The sequence below is a fragment of the Zingiber officinale genome, chromosome 2A, assembly GCF_018446385.1.
Source record: "Zingiber officinale cultivar Zhangliang chromosome 2A, Zo_v1.1, whole genome shotgun sequence".
Classification (NCBI taxonomy): Eukaryota; Viridiplantae; Streptophyta; class Magnoliopsida; order Zingiberales; family Zingiberaceae; genus Zingiber; species Zingiber officinale.
The window spans coordinates 82,385,824-82,392,313 of record NC_055988.1 but is presented as its reverse complement, the minus strand read 5'-3'; the positions used below and the strand labels follow the sequence as shown (position 1 = coordinate 82,392,313).

Sequence of the window (6,490 nt, the reverse complement as noted above, 5' to 3'; positions counted from 1 at the left end):
AAAATGTGTTAAAATCACTTGATCTTAGTATTGAAAATATTAGAGGTCAACGTTATGATAATAGTTCCAATATGAAAGGAAAACACCAAGGAGTTCAAAAGAGGTTACTTGAAATAAATCCAAGAGCGTTGTATATGCCATGTGCTTGTCATAGTCTTAATCTAACTCTTAGTGATACGACCCACTCTTGTGTTAAAGCTGTTTCTTTTTTTGGAGTAGTGCAACGCATATACACATTATTTTCAAGTTCTCCTAAGAGATGGAAAATTTTACTTAATAATGTGAAGGGATTAACCGTCAAATCTTTGTCGAATACTCTTTGGGAAGGTCGTATTAAAAGTGTTCAAGCTATTAGATTTCAAATTGTGGAAGTGAGAGCAGGTTTACTTGAATTAAATAATATTTGTGATGATGCAAAGTCAATAAGTGAAGCTGAAAGTTTAGCTAATTCAATCGAAAAATTTGAATTTTTACTTGGTATGGTCATTTGGTATGATATCTTATTTGTTATAAACATGGTGAGTAAGAAATTACAATCAAAATCTATGTGCATAGACTCTGCCATGAAACAATTAGAAGGTGTAATCTCATTTTTTGATAAGTATAGGAATGATGGTTATGCTGCAAGTTTGACTATTGCTAAGAATCTTGCATTAGATATGAATATAGAGCCAATATTTACAACAAAGCACCGTATTTTTAGGAAAAAACAATTTAATGAAAGAGTAGATAATGAAGTTTCACTATCATTAGAAGAGTCTTTTAGAATTGATTATTTTATTGTTGTTGTGGACATGACAATTGCTTCTTTAAAATGTAGATTCGAGCAAATGAAAACCTTTGAAAATATATTTGGTTTTTTATTTGATTCAAAAACATTAAGAACTTTGGATGATGATGAATTAAGAAAATATTGTGTCAATTTAAAATCTACTCTAACTCATGACAACTCATCAGATGTTGAGTTAGATGATTTATTTACTGAATTAAAAATATTACAAACGACTTTACCAAATATGATAATGTCTGCAATTGATATTCTTGAATTTGTTCAAAGTGTAGATTGTTATCCAAATGTTGCAATTGCTTATAGAATTTTGTTGACTATGCCTGTTACAGTAGCATCGGCTGAAAGGAGTTTTTCAAAATTAAAATTATTAAAAACATATATGAGATCGTCAATGTCTCAAGAAAGATTAAATGGATTGACAATTTTATGTATTGAGAAAGACATCCTGGAAAATCTTGAAACTGATAATATTATAGAAGATTTTGCAAATAGAAATGCTAGAAGAAGTCATTGTAGATAAATTATATATTATTAAAAATTCATTTGGGATCTCATTTTATTATTTCGCCCAGGGCCTCTTGAGTCGAAGGACCGGGGCTGATGACAACGACTTATGTGCTAACCACTAGATCCATCCGAATGGACAATAATAATTCTATCATGAAATCGAGACGGGTTGCTTCCCATTTCCCGTCGCCCTGAATAAAAACCATATCAATCCATCCCCTGATCTCCTCTTAGTTACAGTGTTTCCTTATTTCGATTCCTTCCTGCTAAATGGAATCCGTATCGGCCCTCGCATTGCTTCACTATATATAAAAAACATCATTAGCGAAGAATTAAAGATGAAAATATATTTATGTCAAAATATTAGAGATGGAATTAACATTTAATCTCTAATTTGAGACGGATTTGTTATTAATAAAAAACATAATTATTTTAGAATTAATAGCTATAGAAAGATATTATCTGTCTTTAATTAAAGATAACATTTAAATTTCATCTTTATATAACGACAGATATTATATTTCGTCATTAATTATCAATATGGTAATTAATTATTAGTAACGGAAATAAATTTCTATTAATATCAGGATTAAAATTAGGGTCAGATCTCGATCTCACAATCTCCTCGTGTTCTCCTCGTGTTCTCGATCTCTCCGCAACTGTGTCCTCTCCAATTTTCGGCATCCCCTCCAATCTCTGGCGTCCTCTCCTCCTCGATCTCGATATGATCTCCCTTCCCTCTCCTCCTAATGGTGGCAAGCTTGCGGTCGCGAGCTCTCTGTCGTGAGCTCTCGATTGCGAGCTTGGTCGGCCGTGAGCTCGTGACCGCGGGCTTGGCCAACCGCGAGCTTGGTCGACCATGAGCTCACGACAGCGAGCTTCGTTGGTCGTGAGCTCGCGGTAGTGTGCTTGGCCGACCGTGAGCTTGCCCGGTAGTGACCTCACGGTAGCGAGCTTGGCCAACTGTGAGCTTGTGGCAGAGAACTTAGTCGGTCGTGAGCTCGAGGCAGCGAGCTTGGCCAATCGTGAGCTTTCGACAGCGAGCTTTCCGGTCATGAGCTCGGTCGCGAGCTTGGTCGGCCGTGAGTTTGGCCACGATTTTGGTTGGTCGTGAGCTTGCAATCACGAGCTCACGACCCTAGGCTCGCGGTCGCGAGTTTGGCTAGCCATGAGCTCGTATCCCGGAACTTGGTCGGCCGTGAGCTCGTGGGCAGATCTGTCATGACATCAGCCTTGGGCATGAGTCCCTCGACCAACTAGCTGATTGTAAGGTTTAGGATAAAAACTTAAATACGTTTCTAGAGGATTTTAAACTAGTTTGGCTAGTTGTAGGATTTTAACCTAGTTTGATTCCTTTGATTGAGCAACTTCCTATATACTTATTTTTTTGTGTGTTCATGACATGCTTTAGTTAATATATAAAATATGTGTGTAGTTCCTCTCTTATATTGATAGATGTATGCTTAATAAAATGGTAAGCTTTGTATTACCTCTGTTATACATGGAATTATGTTGTAGTACATTTCTTGTATTAATTGCTAAATAATCAATCTTGTAATCTTGTGCTCGTCATGTTGTAAATTTTATGCTTATTAGGATACAATGTACATGAACAAAGATTGAGTGTACAACATATTAGAAAATAAATTTATCCTAGATGAATATTTTGCTGTAGTTGAAGAGTTTGTGAACTTTGCAAGCAGTCATCTAGAATGTATGAATGATGTTAAGTTACATTGTCCGTGTAGTCATTTCAAATGTAGAAATAAAACTTTCCGTGATTAGAACACTGTGAAAATACATCTATGCAAAAAAAGAATTTGTTCTATATTACTGTAATTATTCATTGGATTGGAACTTAGATTGCTTCTTCATTTGACAAAACTATTCTAGCCTTCTAGGGAATCATCCTCTAATGAGAATGCAATGCAATTAATGATTCACAATGCGATAAATGCAGTTGATCATTCCAATATAGATGAAATACCAACGCCTAAAGTTCAACAACTGTATGACATGTCACTACTAGAAAACTAGGCTTTTGAGACACAACAAAATGTGTCTTAAATTATAAATTTAGTGTCTCAAAATATTTTTGAGACGGTGATGAGACAGTAATGTAGTCGTCCCTAATACAAGCGTCTCAAAAAAATATTAAGACAGTTGTACTATCTCAAATGCTATTTAAGACGATGATGAGACAGTTATTCAATTGTCTCAAAAGTATTTAAGACAGTTATTATTTTGTCTCAAATGTTATGTCTTATTCTGTGAAAAAGCTAAAGACACTAAATCGAGATGGTAATGTGCTGTCTCAAATAGAAGTGAAGACAGTAAATTACTGTCCCTAATATTTTAACTTGTTAGATGCAACAATTATGACAAAAATTAATAATCATTAAAGAACATTTATTATACAAATTAATCTAGATTAAATCTATTAAATTGTCATTTCAAAACAAAAGGAAAAGCTCTCTTTTTATAAATTAAAAATGATATCCACAATATAAAACTCTATCATCATTAATTGAAGTGCATCCAACATTCATCCAATAAAAAAACAACTATTCCCATGAAAGTTACACAAAAGAAAGTCTAAAGAATAACTCCTCGTAATTTAGAGATAACTTCTATAATCCTTCTTCACGAGAATCCTAAACATAAAAAAAAACTCTTATTAGAGGTAAAGATGATTTATAATATATAATGTTTAAAAAAATCAATAAATAGAACATTTCAATAAAAAATCTTATCATCTAACACATAATCCTCTTTCTTGCATGTCATATATCTAATTAATCTCTTCACAACAAGATCTACATCATTGATATCTCTGGTTCTAAAAGTCTTCCACCCTTTTACATCAGTCAAAGAAACAAGCAATCACATTGACAGAGAAACTATAATCATCTCATCCTGATGACTAGAGTTAGAATAGTCGACAAGTATAAATAAACCCAATGAAACTAGTCGTTGTGTTTGGTGTATCCACTATTAATAAACAAAAGTTTTTTTTGTGTATCTACAAGCCAAAGGAAAATATGTCAACAAAATAACTATGAATTGATGATTCTGATATCACTATGAATTTAGCATTCAATGTTAAAAACAATGTTGCAACCAATTTAGAATACAAAACTAATAAAACATTGCATATCAGTTGAGCTAATACTTTGTAAGAGAATTCCAAAACATTTTGTGATACATTTTACATTTCTAATTTGCTACTTCGACAAAATTGGTGAGTGAGTAACAAAGAAAAGAAATGACCTTAATAAATTATTTGATATCCATGCACTGCTCATGTGATCTTCATAGCAATTAGCTAATGCTTCCCATTCTTCTCGAAGCTGTTATGAGACCTCTTTGATGACCATATACCTCTTCCATACTACAAATTATTAGGATGCATGTTATAATGGAGTCGAGTTCAGGTTTTGTAACATGTTATTATACTACATGCAAATTGGAGACCCACAGTCAGATCTAGAGTGAAGCACCATCATTTAATTACCTCTCTACTTTGATTTACATGCAAGGGAAAAGATTAGCACATATATCATTTTTGGTGTTTCATTCAAGGTCTACATGTATGCATCATACTCACTGAGTAGGGATTCTATTTCCATGACCAATGAAACTAGATTAATTTACAATGATCATATATACTTTCTTTGCATTCTCTTCTATACTCCTTACACCATCCTCACATCACACTCTGATAAATTCAATTCTTTAAGAATTTATTGGCTATGTAGTATGTCCCTACCAACTCATTCTAGCTATATCTTCTATCCAGCCCTGAAAGACATGCAAGTCATATATAAAAATTCAAAGAAAATAAAAATTCAATCTAGCTATATCTTCTATCTAGCTTCACTTTTAAGAATTTAGTAGCTGATAGTTTCTCATATAAAAAAATGGAGGATGAGCATATCAGCTCCCACATTCATGAACCTAGTTCAACCATGCAGCAGCATGATGTTTCCTTTTTGAGTCATATCCATGCAGTAAGTATGCATGTCGTTTCTGAAAAAGAGAATTTAACACTTCCTGTAACAAACATATAGGGAAGCAATTAGATGCTACGCCAGTATCATCAGTGAACTCTGAATGCTGGTCATAATTCTGACCTAAATGAAGATGACTACTATTGTCGTGGCGGTTTGGAACCTAGTAACATTGCTGATGAAGCTGATGCATTTGATGTAGGTTTCAATAATCCACCTTCACAGCCTTTCCGAGGTTACCAATCTGCAAGTCATCCCAGGGAGCAGTTAGAGTTCCTGAACTGATTATCTAAATCTGATGATTCCCCTGGCTCTCAATATTTAATAAATCAGGCGTGCTTGCTTGCAGCTCAAGAATCCATTGCTGAAAGAGCTGATAACATAATTGAGGGAGAGTTGGTCTCACATTCTGAGAAGTTTTTATTATCTACAAAACCACCATGCCAAAGTAATGAAACTATCAAAGATGATTTCATGCAGTTTGAAAAAAAATAAACAATTGGTCAGTACACCTAGTCAAGCTAATAAATTGGAATTTGTCTCCATTCCACATGGATCAGAGACTGTTAAATTTTCTCAAGATATCCATAATTCAACTAATCAGGCTATACATGACTAGCATGAAATTATCTTCAATCCTGTCCTTCATGTAGGACCTGTTCAACATGATGGTATCGCTGATGAAAAATGCTATAAACAAGGGAGGATGGTTCAGAAGCCTGAGTTTCAAATTGCACCTTCAAAGTCTGTGTCTGATAACCCTGTTGTTCATGAGGAAAGGATCTTACAGGAATCCAATATGAGCAAACACACAGACAAGCCCATAAGTATTGTTGATATAAAAGATGCACATGCCGATGGATCTTCCATTAAACCTGTGGAAGGTCATGTTCTTCCTGACAATCCCTGGGCTGAAACACCTAATGATATCACACATAGAAACATATCCATCAAAATTGAAAGAAAATAAACCAACCACACATACAAGTGAAGCTTGTTAGATAAGGACTGAAACTTAAAACTATTTTTATATATACCTATTTGATTCTGTAGAAAGGAGCAAGGTGACTATCAAAACTTCCAATCCACAACCTAAAAAAAAACAAGAAATGAATAAGAAATGAGCAAAAGTTCCATAACTATTGTTCCTCTATTGAAGTTCATACCGACAGTACCTTTGGCA

The 6,490-nt window shown here is 34.1% G+C and overlaps 1 long non-coding RNA gene across 1 annotated transcript; it reads right to left on the bottom strand.

Moving 5' to 3' along the window:
- Nucleotides 1–3,830: 3,830 nt before the first annotated feature.
- On the bottom strand, nt 3,831–6,063 carry LOC122041354. Its single transcript, XR_006128965.1, has 3 exons — nt 5,431–6,063; nt 4,568–5,350; nt 3,831–3,951 (listed from the first exon to the last, which is right to left on the bottom strand). It is a non-coding gene; the product is annotated as an uncharacterized LOC122041354 (long non-coding RNA).
- Between the last annotated feature and the right edge of the window lie 427 nt (nt 6,064–6,490).